This window comes from Carassius auratus, unplaced genomic scaffold, assembly GCF_003368295.1.
Source record: "Carassius auratus strain Wakin unplaced genomic scaffold, ASM336829v1 scaf_tig00015269, whole genome shotgun sequence".
Taxonomy (NCBI): Eukaryota; Metazoa; Chordata; class Actinopteri; order Cypriniformes; family Cyprinidae; genus Carassius; species Carassius auratus.
Genome location: NW_020524573.1, coordinates 25,140 through 51,404, shown reverse-complemented (window position 1 = coordinate 51,404; position 26,265 = coordinate 25,140). Strand labels below are relative to the sequence as shown.

Here is a 26,265-nt window from a genome sequence, read left to right as displayed (position 1 = left end):
GAGGACTCACATGTTATTTGGAAGCAATACTTTACTTTGTAATTAAAAACGTCTTGATGGATTGGATAAACACTTCACAAGACATTAATTAGTGGTTTGGAGTCATATGGATTACTTGTGGATTACTGTGCTGTTTTTATCATCTGTCTGGACTCTCATTCTGATGGCACCCATTTACTGCAGAGGAACCACTGTTGTGAGCAAGTGATGAAATGCAAAATTTCTCCAAATTTGTACGGATGAAGAAAAACACTAATTTACATCTTGGATGGCTTCAGGGTGAATATATATATATATTTTTAGCAATTATTCATTTTTGGATGAACTAATCCCGTAACCATTCACTCTTTTTTTTGCTTGACAAATCTTATTTATTGTATTTTATGACCAGACTAAACTCTGAATTCTGAAACACATCCAGGTTCCAGGAAACTGAAGAGGGAAAAATGCGGGGAATCATCACTGGTCCGCTGGGATTATGAGCTTTCAAAGTCAGATTTGTGTTAAAGACTGCCAGACACAGTCATTTTAGCATGAACACTGTCTGACAGTTAACGAGACTTTCTTTTTACAAGCACCATTTTTAGTATGTCTTCACAGGATGTTTTTTTTCTTCCTATTAGCTACTTTAGCAGGTGTAAATAGAACATATTTATAAACTTAAGAATTTAACCTGATATATGGGGTAAAAAAGTTGTAGTGCTGTGCCTGTAAACCATGAAAAACTTTTCACATTTTCTCGATTTGAGATCTGTAAACATTTAGACTTTTTAACATTGACAAATCAGTGTAAACTCTCATTAAATATCAATTTAATTGTTGTTTACAGAGCATTTCCCCTGTCTGCTACCTGCAGATCAGGAACTGCTGCCCTTTCCGGACCCTAAATGATGGTCCTCCTCCATCTGCATTACAAACGATTTTGCTTCCTGTGGTAAGTAGACTGCAATTTGAATAACCTGTTTACATTTTATTTCCTGCTTACACAACCAAAACTTGCTCTGACTGCAGCCTTCTGAAGGGGAACAATGAAACCAAATGGACACTAAACAATCAGCCCATATTCAGCATCTAAAATTATTCAAAAGCACATGTAGAAACTGTCGCCCTCTTGTGGTTTTCCCAAAAACACGTTAATTAATGCACTGAACGTGAATAAAACGTGCTGGGAGGCATCACAGTAAATTGTGATTGTGTTACTAACACTAATACTAAAGCTAACATTAACACATTCTAAACACCCTTCATCCAAACCACCCTTAATTAATCATAATAACAGAAGATCATGATTAAGTACATGGTAAAGGTCAAAGAACGCAGCTCACCTTACTAGAAAAAACGGTTACATGAATAACTAAACAATAATTTTTTATTATATTTATAAAATATAATCTATGCAACAACAAAACGACAATAATAATGACAACAACAACAACAACAACAATAATAATAATAATAATAATAATAATAATAATAATAATAATAATACAATTCCTTGTAAAATTAAAAAATCATTTTAATTCAGCTATAATTAATATAATGGATATTGTTCCTCCCCGTGAATCCCTGAATCCGTCTCCGTGATTTCCGTGTTTCCATCCACATCTCTATTCGCGTCTCTGCTCGCCAGCGCTCAGTTTGGGTCTGTGAAGGTTGATGATTGGTTGATGGGAGATGAGAGTCTGGAGGCTCGCGCTTCTTACCCGTGTCCGTGTGTTTACACTCAGTACTCCAGACACAGAAGAGCGGCAGCGTCTTGACTATGGCGCTCCACAGATAACAGCGGAGACCACACAACTATGGCATTATAATTTAACGCTTGCGGACAACTTTTTCTACTCGTCCCAACAGGAATAAAGCTGTCAAATAATTTTGTTTTCGACTTGTTAACGGAAAATCCAGTTGTTTTCAAACAGTACCAGAGAAAACGCATTCGCTGCTTCAGTGGAGTTGTGAATGAGATGAACTTTACGCAGGTTGTTGGCTATTTTGTGTCTCACTACGGAGGGAGACTGCAATGTGCATGACTGAACATTTTCTGTAACTGTAATTCAAAATTTGTCGCTTCGCGATTTGGGTTATTATTATAAACCACGGTGCGATCTTTTGTGAGTTTGTGAAGTTTAAGGAAAAACCCGCCTCCACGTTTTACACTCTGTTTGGAGTGTCCTTCTCAGAGGATTCAGCGAGAGTTCAGCCGACTGGAGCGAGAGCACCTGGGGGGCGTTTGGCAGTAGCGTGACCGGGTGAAGATGCTCTCAGCGTGGACACACCGCGACCAAACTCCCGCTTCCCTGCTCGGTTTAGTTCTACTCTGCGCAACCTTTGTGATCCACGCAGGTACGAGCCATTTTAATAAGAACATATTAACATGCACAGTGTACGTATTAATAATAAACCACTTCCTTATACTTTCGGTCTGAAACATACGAGAGAGGAGAGGAGTGGAATGAATTTTCTAATCACGCGCACTCACGTATAGGCTACACACCCAAAACACAGATAAGTTTAGAGATAACGAGGTCGTCGAGCAGGATTTGTGTTTCTCAACATTTGTCGACTATCAAGACCATTAAGTGATGCCTTGTTTTACACATCAGCAGATGACTCACTGATCGTTTATAAAGAAAGCAAGCTACTTTTTCTGGCCTGCTTTTAAAAAAAAATTGCATAGAAGCTCCTGCAACCTTTTACAAGAGATAGAAGCATTAATAGAGGGATTATGGGGGAAAATATATTGAATAATGTTTTTGTTGATCCACTTTACTAAATGTCTTCATGCATTATCACTGAAATATAACAGGTGGCACTGTTCATTTGAAATAGTAAACCCTGTATAAAACCCTATCTATCTATCTATCTATCTATCTATCTATCTATCTATCTATCTATCTATCTATCTATCTATCTATCTATGCCGTGATATAGATAACTAAGAACCAGATGAAGGGATGTGACTCTCTCTCTTTCTCTGTCTCTCTCTGCCTTCAGAGAGGAATATTCAGTTGATCTCCTCTCTTTCTGCTTGCCATGCTGAGCTTCCAAGCAGCGGATAAAAAGCAGAACCCCTGGTGTTCTTGGAGTAATTAAGGTTTAGCTCAATGCCTTCCTGGCTCCTGAAAGACAGAAAAAATAAACCTTGTAAAAAAGGAAACAACATCTGAAGAAAAGCAGAGATAGAGAGTTCTGAATTAAAATGTCTTCCTCTCTGGTATTTTACTTTTCTGATTGATGTAGTTTAGGGTTACTTCAAGCACATGCTCTTGATTAAGCGGTGGCGGAAGTTCCTCTGAAGATGTTTTTCAGAGATGGGACCAAGTCACACATGTGCAAGTCTCAAGTAAGTCTCAAGTCTTAACCTTCAAGTCTCAAGTAAGTCCCAAGTATTTTTTTCTTGGGCAAGTCAAGTCAAGTCAAGTCACAAGCTATGTCAAGTCAAGTCCAAGTCAAGTCACCTTAATATTGTTATTTTACCTGCAGAATCTGATCTTAATAAAGTTAAAAGACAAGATATAAGTAACTGTCAGTAAATTAAAATAATTTGGATTTGCATTGTAAATACTCATGTTCAGTAAAATCCATCATGGAATCAAACAAAATTGTAACTTCCTAAAATTATTTATTTTTCACTTCTGCCAACAGTGTTTGAAATGTTTTACATTTTCAACATTGAGTCCATAAAACTAAACATCCAACAGACTCCTCTCTTTGGACACACCTTCTCATTCAAAGAGTTTTTTTTTTATTTTCATGACTATGAAAATTGTAGATTCACACTGAAGGCATCAAAACTATGAATTAACACATGTGGAATTATATACATAACAAAAAAGTGTGAAACAACCAAAAATATGTAATATTCTTGGTTCTTCAAAGTAGCCACTTTTTGCTTTGATTACTGCTTTGCACACACTCGGCATTCTCTTGATGAGAGCTGAAATGGTCTTCAACAGTCTTGAAGGAGTTCTCTGAGAGATGCTTAGCACTTGTTGGCCCTTTTGCCTTCTGTCTGCGGTCCAGCTCACCCCTAAACCATCTCGATTGGGTTCAGGTCCGGTGACTGTGGAGGCCAGGACATCTGGCGCAGCACCCCATCACTCTCCTTCTTGCTCAAATAGCCCTTGATGCCTTCAGTGTGACTCTACAATTTTCATAGTCATGAAAATAAAGAAAACTCTTTGAATGAGAAGGTGTGTCCAAACTTTTGGTCTGTACTGTACATAACAAAAAAGTATGAAACAACTAAAAAAAAATTGTCATATTTATATTCTGTACTGTGTGTGTATATATATATATATATATATATATATATATATATATATATATATATATATATATATATATATATATATATATATATATGCACTTCTCGTGATTGGGTAATCGCGGCAGCTACATTAGTTTTTCTGATTAATTGTTTTGCTCTATGAGAAAGACAAGGTAACAAAATATTCTGGGCTTATGCCCCCTTAGCCCAGCCCTAGCGCCGCCCCTGGAATGCGTTTTTTTGACGGCCTGCTAGCGGATCATTAGGGGCCGTTCACATCACGTCTTTTGCGCGCGCAAGTTCGTTTTTTCCAATGTAAGCGCGCAGTATGCGCGCTCATAATGGAAGCAAAGCGCGCGCGTCGCACCACATCGAGTTAAAAACATCTAAACTTTTCAGAATGCCGCAAGCGCACCGCAGGTCATGTGACAATAACTAACCAACCAGCTTCATCCTTTCCCGTATCAACGTTGACAGCTCAGCTAAGATGAAGGAACAGCTGTTCATAGCTGTATATGGATTGCCATTTTGAAATGAATTTAGTAGCAGAGCTACTGCGAGCGATTTTTAGTGCTGCAAATCCATTTATACTTTGCTGAAATTTCCGCGTCTTCATTGAGAGAGAGCGTGTCATGGATGCTTAGCAACGACAGAAGCCCCAGGAGCACTTCTGCCCGAGCGCTTTGGAAAGAAGGAGAAAGCGGCGGACCCAGCGTTTTCCACGCGTTTTTAGGAGCGAACTATTGAAGACAAAAGTGATGACCCTCGGTACCTCTCAGGCTGACATGTTGATGTGATCGTGATGTGATATCTGATTTAAGTGGGCGTGGTGTGTGTAAGGTAGAGAGGGCATGACTGATGATAGTCTCCTGATCCAGTCACGACGCTATTCTCAGCCTGCGCTCCAGCTGAGTAATCAACTTTATTTAAAAAAATTATTTATATATTTTATATTCAAACTGAAAACATGATGTGATTAACACTCAAGTCATTCAAGTCATCGTGTCTCAAGTCAAGTCAAGTCCCGAGTCTGTAACTTCCAAGTCCGAGTCAAGTCTCAAGTCCTAAAAATAGCGACTCGAGTCGACTCGAGTCCAAGTCACCAAGTCACAAGTCCCCATGTCTGATGTTTTTAAAGCTTAATTTTGTGGAGTAATGAATTTTGCTGAAAGTAGCTCAGTTTTGTTTTCATTTGTAATCGGTAATGTGGTCTGAAGTTCATTCGGTTTAAGTACTTTTTACAGAAGAATTTGGAAGAAACCGTGTTGAATTGGCAGCAATGATCATATAGGGATTCCTTTGAAAATGACCTAATATAAATAACCAAACCATTCACTGACATATTTAAAAAGTTCTTGTCTGATTGTTATTTGTCATACAAAGGAGAAATATTCATGAGTAGATGTTTTTTTTCATGTTTTTGTTTCTGTATGAAGGCTAGCATACCTTCTGTCTGACCTTAAAAGTGACGGGAAGCAATGAAGCGTCGAAGAAATCTCTCTCCCTCTCCGCGCTCTGGCCACATACTGTATGTAATCAGAAGTGCACATTCTAAGGGTTTAGCTGATTGGTTTTCCAATGGAAAAGAGAAATCGGAAAGAAAAAGGACAGGTTGATTTAACGTCAGATTTGGAGACGGATGTGAACTGCAGTTTAATTGTCCTTGCCCTTGATCTACCAGCAGCGGAGACCATTTTAGAAAACATGCTTATTTGGACATCAGGTTTTTAATATAGACTAGATCTGGCCTAGTTGTCACACAGGGAAGTTGTCTAAAAAATTTAACTGAAAAGGTGAAAAAAGTGTTTTGAGGATATGTGTAGGAACAAGTTGTTTTAAATGTTCTAAATTAATCATCATGAGACAACATGCCATGTTATTGGATTTGTGTTTAGCAAACTATTTTTTTTTCCTTTGGGCAATAAATATTGAAAGTATTCAGCTGCTTTTTTGTAGTCAAGAAATAACTAGATAAACCCACTCAAAGAATTATTCATTGTAGTGTATAAAAAAAGTGACAACTTGCCCTGATCTCACCTATACAGTATGTGAGAAACTGCTTCTGCATACATTTAGCGTCTAGATTTTACAGACAGAAGTACTCCAAGCCTGTCTCTCGTTGAGACGGAGATGTCAGCGCATATTTCATATCATCCATAAAACATCAGACTCAAGATGGATAACGTTTATCTTCTCTCTCATTCTGTCCAGTCCTGTATTCTTCCTCTGCCCCTCCTGTCTGTCTGTATTGTGGATGTGCTGAGCTCAGATTTCCTGTATGGTATAGCTCTCTCAGTGTTGACATACACATTCATTACCCAGACTGCCAGGAACCCACTTCTGGCTCCTTTGCCCAATCAGCTTTTCTCCTCCCTGTTTGTGTGTGTGTCTATGCATGTGTGTTTGTTTGGCAGAACGTCCCTGTATACACTCTTGAGCTGGATCGAGACGGCAGACGTGTGCTGTTGTATACGCAATGGAGTCGCACTGTCTGGATTCACGTGCAGTCGTGCACGGGTTGTGTGTTTTGGGAGCTGGAGAAGATTCCACTCTCGAGACTGCGCTGAATAACACCTAAACTTCTGATTCGTATTGTTTGGACAGTTTCAAGAGGATTAAGTTCAGGCCTAGTGAAAAGTGGGCGGATGTAGGTCAAGCTGAAGTGCCTAAGGTCAAGATGGAGTAGGGAGGTGTCCTCTTTCTTGCCTATCATGTTCAGAGAGCATAACATGTCGGATCCCCCCCATTCAAGGCTGCCGGAATTCTCTGCCGGTAGTCCAGGGCATGGGGGGATAATTGGTTATGTCTGAGAATAGGTCAACTGTGGTTGAGTTTGCTTGCTGTGAAAGGTAAGATTCATGTTGTTAAATTCGTCCATGAATGCAAAATCTACAAAAGGCATAGAGAAGAAAACTTAGGTAGGAAGAGAACCAGCTTGTAATTAGGTCTAGAGGAAGGGAAATGCGAAGGAAGGAATGCATGGATCGGTGAGAGGTCTGGCAGAGATCTGAACCGCCAGTCTTGTGGTGTGCATTAGCTTTATGGCCGCTGTGGGAGGCAGAGAGAGGGGTGAGGAGAGGGCACTGGAGGAGATTGCTGGTTTTCCACTCACCCCCAAACTGTATTATTCATCACTGTAAAGTGGCCCTCTTTAATATTTTAAAGCAGTTTATGGTTGTGCGTGTGATCTGTTTATGATGCAATGGATTTCTGAAGTGGTGTTGGACATGTGTCGTCTGTGCAGGCAGGTGTGAGAGGGGTGGTACAGAAACTTGTTGAGGGTTGTTAGTAACACTTCATTATCGCCTGACTGAATTACATGCTGAATTGTCAGATTATTATTATTATTATTTTTTAAACATTTATTTCAGCCGGTATTTGATATATAATAACTTTTATTCTGCAAGGGTGCATTACATTTATCAGAAGTGACAGTAAAGGCATTTATAATGTTACAAAACATATCAAGCCGCACAACTGTTTCGAGCATGGCTAATCATAAGAGATGTTTCTTGAGCACCAAATATCATATTAGAATGATTTCTGAAGGATCATGTAAGACTGAAAACTGAAGTAATGACTGCTGAATATTTAGCACTGCCATCATAGGAATAAATAACTTTTTAAATTTGTTTATATATTTTAAAAATAGAAAACTGTTATTTTACATTGCATTACATTATGTTTATTTTTTAATTAAATAAATGTGGCCTTGGTGTGCATAAGAGACTTTTCTGGAAAATAATCTTACTGACCTCAAACTTAAGTTTGTGTGTATAAAGTATATATATATATATATATATATATATATATATATATATATATATATATATATATATATATATATATATTGTAATCTTCATTTTGATTATTTACTCATAGGGACATAGAGAGTGGGTGTATTTTGTTGTTTATCTACCTTAACATTAAAATAGATATGTTTTTTTTTCTTTCTTTTATGTGGATATGTGTGTGTGAAGTATGGAGTGCAGCTGTATTCATACTTAAGAGTAAAAAGCAGTGATAAAGAAAAAGCCTGAGAGATATCATCGAGAGATGTAGATCGATGAAGCATAGGGATTGCCTTTTAAATAGACTTTATTAAAAAAAGAGGGTGAGAGTGGAAAGTCAGGAGTCAGAAGCATTGGCATTCAAGCATCATTAAGTCCCTGGCACAGACTGAGAGAAGAAGACAGCGACAGGACGAGAGAAGGAGGGAGAGTGAGGGACAGCGACAGAGAAGAGCGAGTGATGAGCAGATCGTTGAGTGGAGAAGTTTTTATTAAGGTTCTTATCGATGCCTAGAGCTATCTATATTAATGGTGGACATTTTAATGCTTTGCCAATACTGTGCATGTACAATATCATAAATCTGGAACAAACAGGAAAGGGAGTGTGTGGGAGCGGAAGGACACTAGACTAAAAAGATTTATTGCACATCTCTCTGCAATACTGCTTCTGATTGGTCCATTGCTATATTCAGCGGTTTTTTTATTTTTATTTATGTGTAATGAAGATTCAATTATTAATTTCACTGTTGCTCATGCAACTTTCATATCTGCCAATGACTTCGCTGTCATTGTCTTTTAATGCCAGAATAGCTGACTATAGTAAAAATCACTTTTGGCAAACTTTTAGCATATATATGGTGGGCATAAATTCTGCTAAGCTCAGAAGAAAATAGAAGTAGAAAATACTGTTTATAAAAAAACCCACAAATAGCTGAATAAGAGATTATTTAAAATTAAGAAGGAATTTGTTTTGGCTTACTAGTCCATATAAATATGTATTGCACATGAATAAAATATGCAATTGAATTTCTTATAGTGTTCACCTTGCTGCTAGGCTGATTTTTTTTTTTTTTTACTTTGTAATTTACTAAATGCTTTATTCTAATTTAAGTTAATATTTAATTTCAGCTCAAATCAATATTTAATATGGGTGTATTTGTTTATTTATATATTTGGTAAGTAGTCTTTGTACTACCTTACAAAATAACCATGGTTTTATTACAGTAAAAGTGTATCAAACTTTTTTGGGGGGTGGGGGGGATTGATTGTCACAGTTTTACTACACATATTATGTGAGTTATAGCAGAAAGACTGACTTCAAGGATACATGAACAAGAAGAACAGAGAATCTGTTCAGAGAGTGTTGTGGGGAACATTGTGTGTAAAGCAATGGGTGGATGATGGGAAAGCAAAGAAAGAGACTTTAATGAAGTCAAAGCGAGGAGTGGATAGCTGAATGAGAATACAAGAGAGAGAGAGAGACTCTTCACCCCTCCCTGGTTTACGGCAGCTGGGTGGTGGTGGTGGGTCGGAGGGGCGGAGAGTGACAGGGTCCATAGAAGAATGACTCGGTGGGGTGGCTTTGTGGCGGGCTGAATAGAGAACTGAATGGGGCTCTTTTCTGCCACCGTGTGTGGGGTGTTTGTGGGGTGAAGGGCGATGGGGAGGAGGGGTCAGTGTACTCGCAACTCCTTTAGGCACTGAGAGAGTGACTGACGGTGTATGTTTGCGTTTCCTGTCCCGGCTTTCCATTCTTAGTCACACTTGTTTTTCAGTTCTCCTGAACAATGAGCCGTCATGTTTGAGTTTAAAGTCTTAGGCCTTTACTGTACATGTGACCAAGTCTTTCATCTTCTTCTTTTTAATGCCAGCCAGTCGACTCCAAGCTTCACACTTCCCTTGTAGGAGACTCCTGAATATTTCACAATGAGCCAGACCTGCAGCCGAGGCTCATGCCAAGCCAACAGTAGCCGTGTTTCCACTATCGAGCTAGGACCGGGCGTGCTAGTGCGTGCCAGGGCCAGTCGCGTTTCCACTGTCACTTCCGGGGCTTGATCGTGCCTCGCCGGGGCTTCCTCGGGGCCAACGGCCAGGTTTTTTGGCCCGACGAAAACCTTGGGCCAAAGCGGGCCAGCTGGGGCTAGAGGAGGGGTTATGAACAAAGGCGGAGTTTCTCCGTGTCTGGAGAGCATCAGCGCGGATCATTTCAGAAAGATAACAGCTATAACAGCAGCATTAAAGACTTTTTAAAATAAGTTGAGCTCAAAACTCACTCTTAGTAAGCAGCAAGTGTTTGAAATAACTTGATCCGATGTGGGTTATAATCACTAAACAAGGCAGAAATATTTATAAGCGATGTAAAAGACTATGCACGCTAAACATTAACGTTACACAGTAAAGATGTTAAATATGACTGCTTGGAGAAATCAGACGTCAGCTTCTTATTCTCTATCACAATTGTGTATTTATTAAGTAACATTTTATCTGTCGTCTCCTTTCAAAAGTTAAGCTTCACGTTGCATATCATCAAAATATAGCCTAGTAATGATTTTTTTCGGGAGCTTTTATAAAAAATAGCGAGACTGCACTGCGGATCATTTCAGAAAGATAACAGCTTTAACACCAGCATTAAACACTTTTTTAAATAAGTCGAGCTCAAAACTCTCTTTCAGTCAGCAGCGAGTGTTTGAAATAACTTGATCCAATGTGGATTAAAATCACCATACAAGGCAGAAATATTTATAAGCCATGAAAAAGATATGAATGCTAAACACATTACCATAGTAAACATGGTAAAATATGAACTGCTTGAAGAAATCAGACGTCAGCTTCTTATTCTCTATCACAATCGTGTATTTATTAAGTAACTTATATTATCTGTCACAAACCTCGTCTCGAGAGTTTTTCTCACGTTGCCTATCATATGGCCTAATAATGTTTTTTGTTCGGGAGCTTTTATAAAAATAGAGATATTATCATTCATTCTAAATATGACGGCTACTGTGGCTAATAAACAGAAACAGACTCGACTGAATAAGCAGGCTATTTTCATAAGCGTTAAAAATAAATAAATAAATAAAATAGTAATAAGTGTATTTAGATTAATTTTGAGTCCTGATAAATTAAATCAATTCTATAGTTAAAACATCGATGCTTTTGAATTTGAATATATAACAAAGCATGCAAACAAACAGCCGCTTTTATTATGTTTGTTTTGTGATCGCGCATGTTCCAGTGACTTATTTCTTAGTTTTCTGATAACTTCTCTTTGTTGGTGAAATAATGAGGTTGCATGACGTTTTTCTGAGAGGCGTGTAAAGGGCGTGTTTTAGTGACGTGCAGCGGTGCTTCAAGCTCCTCTGTGGAAACCCTGCGCTATTCTGGCCTCGTGCTACTGGCCCGAGGCTATGAGCCCCGCCCGGCCCGCTTTAAGCCCTGGCTCGCACTGGCCCGACAGTGGAAATGCGGCTAGTGTCTTTGGCGGACAGCCTTTCCCCAGGCTGCTGTGTCTGGCAAGGTCCAGCTATGGCTGCATACAGTAGCATCCATTCCAAACCCAACTGCATGACAGACATCTAGAAGTGTCAGTCGCTCGCTCTCAGGGTTTGCTTTGAGTTGCTGGCCAGAGAAACGATACTCCTCGTTTTGATTGATAGATGGATGTGACTTGTAAAGTTGGTCTTTTTTTCTCTCTAAGCCTCTCTTCTGAGTCAGACTGGCAAACCGATGGCTTGCATCAGGATCTTGAAAGTAATATGTGAAAGTTAAAAGAGTTATGAAAATGAATGAAGGAATGAAGAGCCTTCAGCTCAGACCCCCTGATGGTGCTGGTGGGGGTTTGGGTAGCATGTCAGATTCCTTTCGGCAGGGGTCTGGAAGCGGTGGTGCCAGGGCCACGTGAATAGTTCTCCTGCAGTCCACCTGCCTTTGTGCTTTCTGCCTTGAAAGAGAGACTTTCTGAGGCCATGGAGATTTCCCTCATCTTCTTAGCCTTCAAAGGAAGTTCAACCCGGTCCATGCCTGAAGATTAGACCACAGCCAACCTGTGGTTTATGCCCAAGTGTGACACTATGGTTTTGTTTCTGTACCTCATACAGAGACAAAATATGGCATCTCTTTCCAATATTTGATTGTTTTTGTTGTCAAACACCTTTCTCTTGTTCTTTTTAGTAGTTCATTCATCTCCTATCCACTCCCTCATGTGCTCCCATTTGTTCTGGTTCCTTTATTGTGAGGGGAGTTTGCATTCCCTTTTCGAAAGCTGGTGTGGAGAATCCTATCATTTTTGTGATTTGAAGGCAGATCTAAAATTCGTGACGAAAAATATGTGCAAACTGTAATGAAAAAGAGATCAGTTAATTGTTGTAATAAGTTGTAATCGTTCGCCAGCTTAAGTGAAACAAAACATGCCACATTGCATGTCACATTACGTCACATCGTAATGTCACATGTCTTTACGGGATGTGTGTGAAGATTTGAACAGAAAATCACTGGCAATGTGAATGAACCACAATTATACGATACCGGGACAAATCCCGGGACACAATATCCATGTGTTTTCAGGAATTTCTGTGTGAAAGAGGCTTTAGTTTAACGCCTATTAAGACTCCCATCTGCCCCAGGGGTGAAGGAGATCTCTTGGGGTTTTTATTAGGGTTCTGCCATGGTTTGCATGCTACAGGGGGCCTCTTGGGAGGGATGTGGCCTGTCTTATCCGAGAACACACACATGCTTGCTCACCGGCTGGTTTTCAATGTCGAAGTGCTGGAACGAAACGTCCCCTGTGTGTGTGGCGTGCTGGTAAAGGCAGTCTGATGGTGTGTGACCAAAGAGTAATGTCCTCTTGTGGCGTCGCTGTAGCTTTCTTTGTGCCAGATGTAGAAGGCCACACACAATGTGCTTTTGTAATAAAGCAACCCTGACTCTGCCTGACTTGGAAATGAGAATGTTTGAGAGTGTATGACACCCGAGAGAAGTGTATAAATGTTAATAAATATATCCAGTCTAGAGGTTCACAGGGAAAGCAATGCAGTAAATGTTTTATCCACTGGAGCTGTTGTGTAGAATTTGACCTTTACAAATGAACCCAATGAAAGGCACTCTTTACACATCTAAAGCAGGTCATGTCTAGTCAAGGAGGCCCAGTTCCACAGTCAACGCCCTTGGGATGAGTGTCATGGATTTTGGCTGCACCCTGACTGCTGGGCTTGTTCTGGAAAAAGCAAAATAGTGATGCTTAATCCCTATGGAGTATGTGTTTTTGCTGCTTCCACACCCTCTGGCCCGACTCCCAGACTCTGGTGATGCGTCCCCACCGACAAGGTTCTGGAGCCATTTAATGTGTTTTTAAATGCAGAAAAGGGTTAATCGGAAAAAGTTGGTTCTGTGATTCCCTGTGAAATCTACTTTTAGGGGTGGGGTACTTTCAGTCGTACACCAAGTAAAGTTTTACTTGTAATAGTTATAGTGACTACTTCTGGAAGCTGTTTGAAGTGGGAATGCAGAGGTGCAATGCACGTTTATTTTACAGACATCATACACAAAGGCTTCAGACACTTTTTTTTTTGAGCAGTCTCGTCCATTTAAAAAAGCGTATGATTGCATAAAGACAGTGAACTAAAAAACTTTTTAGGGCTGAGTAAATATAAAGATTTTTTTTCTTCTTCAAATAATCACAGTTTTCATTGGAATAGTATGAAGCGTGTATTGAATGTGATGCAGTAAAACTACAGTATACCAGCAACATAACGGTGAGAAAAATTTTTTTTTTACTTGTTCTAATGGGCTGCTGGCAAAAACAAACAAAACTGAAAATGTCTAAAACCAGTTCTTTTTAGTGAATTAAAAAAACATCACAACCCGCTTGATTCCGAACGAATGACTCTTACAATACGTTTATTTTAAGGAATAGTTAAAAAAAATACAAATTATTGATTTGAATGAGTCTTATACACAAATGGGTTTTATAATGGAAATATATTCAATTAATTTCCAAATTACTTTAAATTAGGGATGTCAACGATTAATCGACGATCGATTAATTGTCGATAAGAGATGCAATCGATTAAGGCTATCGATGGTCGGTTAACCGATTCAATGTTGGGCTGCGTGCGGCTCATGCGCACTCAACACGTGCGAGCGGCTGTGAGTGAGTGACGGTGAAGATATATAAAAGCATCATCATTCATTCACAATGTAGCTACAAATTAAGCTTTTAATGTGATTTAAACTTTAAAGTACATTAAAATAGAAACAACATAAAAGTTCTTCAACATTAATTGCAATAGAAATGTAGTTACTAATCATTTCATCAGATAACTGTTGTATATCGTGCGCTTTGCAGGGCTGCGGGACACAGTGACAGGACAGGTAGTCTATTCATTCCTACAACTTGTTAATTCATTCCTACGAATTATTAATGTGGCAATTGTCCATGTTTCATTAATTTTGTTCCCTAAATAACCCATGATTTAAGTGAAATAAGGGAACAAATTAATAAATCGAACGAATTCTTAATTCATGAAATCTTTAATTTCCCTTCCCATGTTTACCACAGTAAGAGATGCGAAAACAGTTATTAAAAGCGAAAGATAATAAAATAAACCTGGGAAATTAGAGGGTTAGACTATGAAGATTTAGGAAAAGAAACAATGCCTAAATATACTGAATTTGTGGAAATTCGTGACCAACCGGCAAACCAGAACAAAGCCGCGTAAATGAAGACTATGGGGTCCAAAAGCATGGTCGCGATCTAACATTTTCCAGTTAACCTATTATTCCTCTAATAAACAAAGCTTTTATACCACACTTGTCATAATCAGATCTTATAATTTCTAAATAAATAATTGCTGGATTCAAAACAGCGATTAATAGGCGCTGTGACCGACACATTCCCGGAGCATTCACTGCTGTCACTAAACGGTGACGCCGAGCATCGTTCACAAGTTTCTGCATGGACCTGACTAGGGCACAGGTTCTAAGCGCTGGGACAAAATGGGATGCTTTAAGGAAAATTTATAGCCTACTAAGTAATAGGCCCAAAATAAAAATAACAATTTGTTTTCATGTTTTTTATTTTTTATTTTTTAAATCGGCTATGCGAAATATATCCGACTTAAATAGGCTAATTAAGATTAACGGATTTAAAACAGAAGTGTGGGCGCGTTTTTGCTCATATGAAGAGGATAATCTTTTCCGTCGATATGCGAATGCGTGTTAAGTACAAGCCTAGTTTACATTATAAATAATAGTTTAACATTCAAATACATTGCGAATATGGAAACATTTCGATTTGTGCCGAATGAGACATGAGCAATAACCTCCAAATAAATCTAGCCAAAGCCGCGCTCGCTCATCCTCGTCTGCACACATGCACTGTCACGATCTAATGCGCTGTATGCCGGATTTTTAAAAATCTGACATTTTCTAGGACAGAATCCAGCAGGATCAAATTAATGTGAGCAACTGTGTTTTGGTGCAGCAGCGCCGATGTAGTTCACTTAATGTGCAGCGCAGTCACACGCGCTCCACATTTCGGATTAGGGGTGTCCATGGTTAACCGGTTAACCGATTAACCGTTAAAAATTGCGTAACCGAGTGAAACATTTTGCTCGGTTAAGTGACGTCAATGGCGTGCATCGAATTTAGTTGTAATACATTTTTGCACCACCAGAGACCGCCAGAGCGCTCCCAGACATTTGTAATGTCCACAAGAAGAAGTCATTTTTCTAATATGAAGCGGGCAAAAAAAAGTACAGCGTTGGAGCACTTTAAAATTGAGAGTGACGGGGCAAAATGCAAGTATTGCAATACAGTGCTTAGATATTCTTCAAGTACCACCTCGTTGTTGTAATCTCAACAGCCAACACCCGGGCATCATTAGGCTGGTCAGGACTCACTGGATGCGTGGCGATGAGCGAAAGCATCTCAGCTGCGTGGCGTGTCTGTTTTTAATTCGGCTCCCATGTTAACAGGTTAGAGCTTGCCGACTGCCTGCGTGAGACGCGCGGCTCAGGCGCGGCTCGACGCGTGCATGCTTGAAATAGAACTGACGCCTTGTTGGAAGCGTTTCCAGGCAAAATATAATAGGAAAATATGTTTATATGTCATTTTGTACACAAATACATATTAATTCATGACATTTTGATATTTGAAAGTCTATAGGTTGACATAAATTCAGATATAAATGTAATTAAAAAAAATAATTATCGATTTTCAAATATTGTATCTGTCAAACATATCATAGTCATAGCCTTAGCGAGGCGGCCGCGGAGCCTGCTTGTTACCTTCGCCGAAACACGGAAAGTTACATAACCATTACTAGAGCCTGTTCCTTTATAACATAGCCAAAGGTCGGTGTATAGCCTATTTGCTTTATACATTTTAGGCTTATTCTCAAATACAGATTGTGTTAGTGGGCGGGATTATTAGGTAGTTTTAATAGGACAGTTTGACCGGTGAGATTAAATTTTGTCGGACTTTTTTTTTTTTTTTTTTTTTTTTTTGGCCAATGTCTGGAAATTACCGGACAACGGAAACCCTGGCGCACACTATGGTTAACCGATTATTAACCGCTAAGGGCCTCGGTTAACGGTTAATGAAAAACTTGAAAACGTGCAGCCCTATTTCGGATAATTTTATACAATAATGTCAGTTGAAAACATTGCAATTGTGCTTTAAAATACAACAACGAGCACCACAAAACCATTTAAAGAGGCGCGTTCAGCGTTCTCCGTGAGGGACTGGAAACTGTCAACAAAGTAAAATGACCTCAAAAGTATGGCGCAATCTCTTCATTTTATCAAATGATCATAATCGCATCTATTCATTGTATAATCCTGCTACTAGCATTTTATTCAGATTAAAACCTCTTTAATTCAAGTGAGAAAGCGTTTTGTGTGTGTGTGTGTGGCTTTTGCACATCCTGTCATACCGCTGACTGCGTGCCTGCAATAGACGCATTTTGCAGTATTATGGTTAACGATTAATCGATTAATTGATCGTTAATTTAAACGACGATCGATCATGGAAATAATCGAAATTTGACATCCCTACTTTAGATGTTTAAATATGTTCTCAAATCTTTTAGTTAGCCGGTTAAGTAGTAGCATAGCAAGTTCAGACACAAGAATGGTTTAAAAATGTGAGCGGTAGCTGAACCTGACAGGTTGTGGGTGATGGGATGAGTGCGAAAGAGCAATTGGAGAGTGAAGTGAAGCAGAGGGGGTCTTAAACTACTAACTGGGGTTCACAGCAAGGCCATTTTCACAAGGCCTGTCAATCAGGTGTGTTTTCACACACCTCACTTGTGCAAACTCAACAAGCTTCACTTTGACACTTTACCTTAATCTAGATTGGCATCTTCGCACTTATTGCTGGTGCAATGTTTGGATTTTCTGCGTTCACTTGTTTTTTTTTACTTATGCCTCCTCTTCAGTTCCCCAAGCCTCTTACCCACTGATGGACAGATGGATGGCACGGCCGACCTCACTCTCACCTTTCTGCTCACTCAGCTCCGCTTCACCTCTCTAATATGGCTACTTGCAGACCCTGATACTTTGCGGAGACATCTCATAAAAGCTGTCACGGCCGACACTTTCCCAAACCCCGCCTGCTCATCCATCCATTCACAGTGAGCACTGTCCTTAAGTGTGTAAATCACAGCAATGGGGTTGACTAGCACCCTATCACAGTGTGGCTCATGTTTACAAGGATTAAGGAAACAGATGGACGGCCATGCTGACTGGTGTGGCTTCATTAACTCCCTGCGCGACCGTTCTATACTCTGCCGCCCCTGCACGTCTCGCTCCGGAGCGCTCCGTACAGAGCCCAGCCAGACCTGAGGTCTGTGGGGAGGGGGAGCAGGATTGCACTCATGAAGGCTGTGAAGATGTTTATCGATCTGAAAGCTGAGATGTGGGCAGGGTGTTTCTCTTTGATTGATTAATGTTGAAGTGAAGCAGTGGGACTTTCTTTAATAATGATTTCTGACATCATGTTGTCAGACCATCGGTGGGAGAGTGTTTTTTTTTTTTCTATCCCACTACAGTTCTGTATATGACAGTTCTTAAGGTTTTTATGGCTGTATTTGACTTGACTGAGATTAAGCTTAATAATAATAACAAACATTATTTAAAATGTACATCAGGACTGATAGGAGTTATTTTTATTATTTGACCACACATTTGTCAAGATCCAAAGTGTTTCTTTCTGATTTTTGTTGTGAATGCATGATATTTCAGAGCAACATTGTTTATTGAATGGTTTTAGATAATACATATTTACATTTTTAATTTTTTAATGTTTATGCTCATTTTTCCAATTTTATATATAAACAACCATTGCCATTGTCTTACGCTTAAAGTTAACCTTTTAAAACATGAATTTAGTTACATAGAAAAGTGTAATCTTCTGCAGGTATTAAAATGAATCTCAGTATCTGATAGTTTACTACATTATTGCAGCATTTAAAACTGAAAATAAAATGAAATTTACATTTTAAAATTTTTATAAAAAATGTTCTTTAAGTCATATGATGCTATTTAAATTTTCCTTTCTCTTTGGAGTGTTAAAAGATCTGTAAAGTTTCAATGACTAAAGTCTCAAAGACAAAGAGAGATATTCTTTATAAAAGTTATATATATATATATATATATATATATGTGTGTGTGTGTGTGTGTGTGTGTGTGTGTGTGTGTGTGTGTGTGTGTGTGTGTGTGTGTGTGTGTGTGTGTGTGTATATATATATATATATATATATATATATATATATATATACATATACATATACACATATATATATATATATACATATATATATATATATATACATATATATATATATATATACATATATATACATATATATACATATATACATATATATATATACATATATACATATATATATACATATATACATATATATATATATATATATATATATATATATATATATATATATATATATATATATATAATCACTTACGCAAATTTTGAGCAGTGTAGAGTAGCGCTTGTTGTTTGTCGTTTCTCTGATCACAAATGCAGATATGGTTTTATGTTTATGTGGCGCCATACGCAATGCGTAAAAGACAGTATAAGCCATTATAATCAGTAATTATATTCCCATTGGACGAAACAAATGCCTCGTTTGTAATGGGTTTTATTTTGTCGTCGAACTGGGACACACGGCATCACAGTATGTTAAGGGGGCATAACATTTCCATCACACGCTTGAGACATTCAGCCAATCACAACGCACTGGATAACTGGCCAATCGGCGTACACCTGGCTTTTCAGACCGATGAGCTTTGTAAAAATTTTACCTTAAAATTACACAAAATAATGTTATTTTTAGCAATTTCATATAACCCATTTAAAGAATTCAATCATGAAAGATATCTAAGTAGTTATGGAAAATACAATTCAGTTTGAAATAATCAGATACTAATAAACAGATAATTATTTTCATGTTATGACCGAAAACTGATAAATGGCTAATATTAATATCTTGATCAAATTAATTAAATAACTAAATAAAGATACTACAATTACAACATTATAACATACAGTATGGAAAATTAGACTTTTATTATGACATTAGCTGAAGATTACATTTAACAGTGTGTATTAAATTATTTGCGTTTTTAGAGATAAACTTTAAGTGTGATAATGGGTGCCTAAAAATTTAAAAACAGGGGAAATTAGAATTAACAATTAAATATCCATTAGCAAGCAGTTGAGAACAATGAATAAAAAAATGACATTGGCTGTTTTGAAAATGAATTTTGTTTCTAGCACTGAAGATGACACAATAAATTTGTCTTTTACTACAGAATGAGAGAGCTGAAATCAGTTACACTTCATAAGATTCTCATTCGTTCTATAGCATGAAAAAACAGTCTTGTCTTGATACTTCTATCTGTACCTTCTCTACTGTAAGCCACGTAGAGTGCAGTTAAGCCTCAAAGCCTAACCTTTTGTGCCAGCGCACAAGGTTAACCTAAACCTCCAACCCTCTTCCTTTGTCTGAAGTGTAGCATTTTAACATTAAACGACCAAACATTGAATCTTAATAGCTGACTTGAGCAGGGACAAACAGACAACCAGCAGCCCATGGGATAGAGAGGTTTGACAGAAGATGCTTTTGGAAGGACAGGCTCACAGGAAGTCTTTGTGTGTATTCTCCGGTCTGTCAGGAGAGATGTAAGAGCTGTACACTACAGTATGTCACTCAGGGGTTGACAGGTGGTGGAAGAAACAAACTGGCATGAAAGACTAACTTCTGTTCTGGGGTCAGAGAATACTTTTGGTGGAGGTCTTTATGTTGCCATCTGTCCAGAACAGGGATTTAGGCACAACAAAAGCTCTACGGGGATCTGCAAGGGTAAACGTATTCCCAGTCATTTAAACTTTTTAAACTTTTTCCTATTAACAGATTTTATTTTATTCACTAATATTGATCAATTAATTCTTCTATATTTTTGTTTATATTATGTTTTAATTTGAGGTGTCATCACTGTAATACCTTCTTCTAGTATCTCATAATCACTTATAAATACCCCATTTGTCCCTTTTAATTTTTTATTTCCAGAATAAATCGAAGGTGAAATGGTGGAGAAAAGAAGGCACATGAAGTCTATCTCGCAGTCATTTGCTGCTTACATCTTCTGCTGTCAGCAGCAAATAACGATTATCTTGTTGTGTACACGCTCTTGCTATTAAGTGCAAGAACGCTTTTGTTTCATTGATTTAAATTACCAAGTGTTACTGAAAGCAAGTCTTTGTTAGTTGATGTGTCCACCCTCGTCTCATACGCTTGCATACATCTGCGTTTAAGCATTTATTTTGTTTGTGCACGTGTTTACATTGAGTGACCGTTATACAGTGGTGTGGAGTGTGTAAATCTGGACGCTTAAGCGCCACAGATATGTCCCGAAGACACAGACGCATTGGAAAACATGACCTACAATCGACTGGAGACAGTCAGATAGAAATGGTGGGAACAAGGATGAATAGGACATATTGAAACAAACCCACCTGCCCTCTTTTCCTCTTCCCTCAGCGAGAGGGCCAATTACATGACTATGTCTTACCTGTCTTTCATCTAGTGAGGGGAGCAGTGTTGAAATGACGGCCCTCTTGCATGTAATTATACAGAGACGTCCTGGATAAGGGTGTCTGTCGCACCCTGTGACAGAGATACAGCCTTAAATACCTCCGAAGGACATAAAAAGAGTCGTCTGACTCTTTGATCAATTCGAACCTTGAGGCTTCTTCTGTTTCTTGAAGAGTCTCTTTTTCAATCTGGTTTGGTGATTTGTCAGAAACATTAACACTAATTATTATTCCGTAATGTGGTTCTGTTTCTGTTACAGAATGTCTGATGTGTGAAATAGGCTTCTCAAAAATGAAGGACAACTCCAAAAGAGGCCCAAGTTAATCAAATATGCAATGGCAGTGTGGTTTCGTAGCTTAGTATTAATCTAATTTGATTAAAATATTTGTTTGTGAATTGTTTTTAGTACTCCAAAAATGTGAGATTTTCTATTTTCAGATGTAACTGAAGGGTACTGTAACTTTACTCAAAACTTCCTCCATAAAAAAAGAAAACGGATTTAAAATATGACCTTATTTAAACGTCAGTGACACCTTTTGAGTGTTCAGAAACTTTGCCCACCCAGTCACAGTGAGGTAATAGAAAGTATGGCCGATACTGTTATTCCCGAACATTTTCTCCCTAAATTGTTTGGTAATTATCACCTCGAGAGATGAAACTAACATTTAACTTCAGAAATGTTACATTGTGCAATAAAATTACCACCAGACGAACTGTGAAACGAAATATTCTTGTCTATTATAAACCAAGCTGAGGTCTTCAGAGCGGCTGTTCTTCAGAGGAAGGAAGTATAAAATAAATGTAAGGGATTTTCGTTTGATATCTGCAATTTGGTTCAAAAAGAAATAATGCTAGGTCTTTGTAGATTGAAAATATTCTCCAGACTAACTAGCCTATAAATTAGCTGATTTCATTGAGCGTAATAAAGTCAGACCGCAGTCTGCTGTAAGATTTAAGAGCCATTGATGTCATGCATGGTCGAATGGCATTTCACCACAACTCATCCAAAGGTCAGAAAACAAAGGCTTCAGTAAAAGACAGATTTTGAACAAAAGACAGATTAATATATGAAACACAAGACAGTGTTGAATAATGTTGCAGCTATAGCAGATAAAACATTGCCATAGACATAAAAATGCCATGGAAGATGTGCCTGTGCAAAAAATATCTTACCAGTGCAGATCAGTTGCAACAGTTTTTGTTTAACATTTTTATCATTCAATTATAATTTATTAATGTTCCCACCAATTTTGATGTGTGTCTTCCTCACAACATTAGCTGTCTCCTGTGGTGCATCGCTCACAGCTGAAGCACAAAATCTATATCATGTTCAGTGTCCCCATGCTGTGACTGGACTGGTCCCTTTTTCCAACAATTGCATAAATGCCATTCACAGCCTTACATTTAGTCATTTTTATGTCTATTTCAACCACATTTTAGTAACAGTGATTTTTAACCACCCATACCTTAAAGAGATTTGACCCATAATTGTCTTTTATGTTGTTCCAAAGACTTGGAACTCAAAAGAAGACATTTATTTGAAGACTGTTTTTGTCGATACAATGAAAGACAGTGGGGTTCAGTGTTGTTTTGAACCCCACTGACTTCCACTCTATGGACATTGAGATTTTGTTCAATTTCAATTTTTGTTCATTTTTGTATGAACTATCCCTTTAATTTTCAATCTCACTTACTACTCCAGTAATCACGTCAATTCTGGAGCTCCAGGTTTCCTGGATCACAGCCATGGATTTTCAGTCCTGGCTTTCAGATTAGCTATGAGGCTTTTGGGAGATGGATGGTCAAAGGGAAAGGAGGATGGGATTGAGGAGGCTCACAGAAGAGAGAGAGAGAGAAAGAGAGAGAGGGATGGCATAGGGATTAGCGTGGTTTTGATGAAATGGTGTTGTCCATCTCAGAGGACCTACAAACGGACTTATTATCAAATGGTGTCCGCAGGAGGGAGTTCAACCCCCACCTAAGCTTTTTTTTTCATGCTCACTTTTTTACCCTGTTTATTCAAGGGATTACGGACCCCTAATCTCTTTGAACCATAATTCAGATTAGATTCTGTATTATTTTTAGGGCCTGGCCGGTCCTGTACCCAACTCGCGCTCTTACTGACCATGTTATTCTAATAGAAAATGTATTAAAATGCTTGACCACTGTCCTAGATTCCAAAAACATGACATCAGAGTGATGATCTAAACAGACAGACTCCATCAGCATACAGCGCATGTATTCATCACTTCGCCACTTATGACACACCGCTATTGATTTCTTCGTTGGCATGTTTGCGTTGTTGTTCATGTGAACGTTTAAGCATGCCCACGGGGAGTGCGGAGCGACTGAGACAGAGCGGGAACAAGCCAGCGTTGAGAAGATTACTTGATGATGAGCTCTGTCATTGTATCATACATATTCCCCCTTCAACATATTTTCTCTGTTGATTATTACTGCATACATGGCCTGATCTGCCCTTTTTGTGTGTGTGTGTGTGTGTGTGTGTTGATTCCGGCAAAAAATAAAAACAGATTAGGGATTACATAACCTCTGACACATGCTGTTCACTGACCATTTGATGCATATTTGACTGCACTTCTGATTCAAAAAGTCTACACATTTTTTTCCTTTTTCTTATTTTTGGCCAGAATGGGCTACAGGTTTCCATGGTCTTGAAAGATCTGGACATTTTATAAGAATTATTGAGATTAAATTCATATATTTTTTAAATATTTAAATAAATTAAAAAAATAATATTAAAAAAGATCTAATACCATGTTTTGTGTAACTTTATTTATTTAGGATTTTGTATAAAAAGAACATGATATCAAAGTGAAACAAAAATATAAAGGTTTAAAAGGTTAGGGTTGGTAAGATAAAAAAAAAATGCTTTCGAAATAAGTATTTTATGCCCACCGAAATTGCATGTAGTTGATCAGAAATACAGTAAAACATTACAGTTTTGAAATATTATTAAAATTTAATATTAAATATTTCTAATTTAATATATATATATAAAAAAAAAATCCTTTGATGGGAAAGCTGATGTGTTTCATAGTCCTTCAGAAATCATTCTGATATGATGAATTGGTGTGTGCATAAATAAATATATAAATGTATATTTTATTATTAATTCTTAATATTTTTGTGGAGAATATTAAGTTTTGAAATAGTAAAAAACAATTCTGAATTCTTTGAATATGAAGTAAAAATGTTGTGGAACATTTATTAATATTTTTTACTGTCATATTATTCAGTTTAATCAGAAATAGAAAGCACTTTATTTCCACACAAGGAATTCGTCTTGGTGTCAGGCATCCTCAATAAGCGTTCATTTCATTTAACAACTGAAATTAATATGGTATGTTACCCCATACTGAACCCAAACATTCAAATGAAAGTTATGTGTACCTTATCTGCAAGAAATGATTTTTGGTAAGTACAATATTTTATTCACTGATTATTAATCTATAAAAAAAAGTCCGGCATTTAATTGGTCAAAAGGTGTGCTCGAGGCTGCAGTGAGTATCAGGCATGCTGTCTGTCTGAGATGAAGAATTACATCACTTATTCAATGAATGTTTAGTATTGTGTCATTCAGCTGTACCTGGGCACTTGGGCTGTTATGTAATAGCAGAGGCTCATCTTTAATACAGACATAGACATATACACACGCATCTGTCCTCTTCTGCTTCCCCTAACATACAGTACAGTCCTTTGAAAGATGGGCTTTGCTTTTAGCATCCTCATGTTGCTTTACTGCTTGTTTGCCCCCCCCCCCCCCCAGTTTAAGATGAATTATGAAGCAAGAAGAGGGAGCAGAGAGCTGCAGCAAGTGAGCGTTGAGGTGTTCAGCCCCGGGCAGAGAGAGATACAGAGATAGAAAGAGACTTTGTCTTCTCCTTTAGCTTACTAATGCATCTATTCTCACTGGACCACATAATATGCACCTGAGCTAAACAAATAAAAGCATGCATCCAACTGCATATTAGAATTGGTTTTATTGCTCATATGAGGGAGATTGAGGGGTTTGCTGTGTGTTTACACTAGCTTCCTCTCAGCCGGGGCCCGGCTCTGGCTGCAGTGTACATTTCATTATTCTTCCCTCCTCCAGGGAACGCCTGAGAGGATCTAGTGGGCTAGGCTAAACAGAGCGCAATTAGATTATGAGCTGGAAGATTTTAGGGTGCTGGCAGGTAATTGGTCACCACTTCTTTTACTTGAGCTTCTTTTCTACAACTTGAGCGCATCAGTGATGTTATCCAATTTACACGCGCTACTTTGTGTTTTCATTGCATTTTCCTCTCGTCTAGTTCGGTTTGCTGATAGCGATCTTGATGTCTCTTGGTTTATCATTCCCTTACTCTCTTGCACTCTCTCTGTTTTTCCTCATGTGATGTTTACGAATTGCATTTCATGGTACAGTGAGATTAGAGCATGACTTGAAACGCCCTGGTTCACTTCAGACTTCTGGGATGGATTTTAAGTATGCATGAGTCACAGTGGATGCGGACTAGTTGTTGAATATTTTACTTCATAAAAGTTAACTAAGAACATTAATATACAACATGCAGTGTACGTCTGTTGGATGTTGTACAGAATATGGTTTAGATTGTACACTAGGGAGAAATCTTATGTTTTTACTGTACAGTATTATTAAATATATAGCACTTATGTGAAGTGATAAATTGCTCCATGTCGGTAAGTGACTCATGGTTGCCTTGTAGTGGTAATAAAGTTTCTAGGCTAAAATATAGCCTCTTAAACTATGTACAAATACACAGGTGTGATATTATTTAAGTACTTCATAGTCTCTTAAAGAACTTCATTACATTAAAAGCTGACTGGTGTTCTCCACAGTACATTAAGTAGTCGAACGTGTTTATGTGAGGTGATAAAAATGAACAGATTTTAATAGTATTTATACTTTTAATTCGTACTGTGGTTTTAGTAATAGCCCCTAGACATTTTTTGTTAATTTTGGTTTAGATTGTTAATTTCCCTCAAGGTATTATACTTGCTTTTTGTTAAAAATCTTTAGTGAATTTTTTTAACCAAGGATTTTTTTTTTTATCTTAAAGTAT

At 38.0% G+C, this 26,265-nt stretch overlaps 1 pseudogene; it reads left to right on the top strand.

Annotated features, from left to right (window-relative positions):
• Window positions 1–1,633: 1,633 nt before the first annotated feature.
• Window positions 1,634–26,265, top strand: part of LOC113074636 (netrin receptor UNC5B-b-like) — a 49,112-nt pseudogene continuing 24,480 nt past the window's right edge.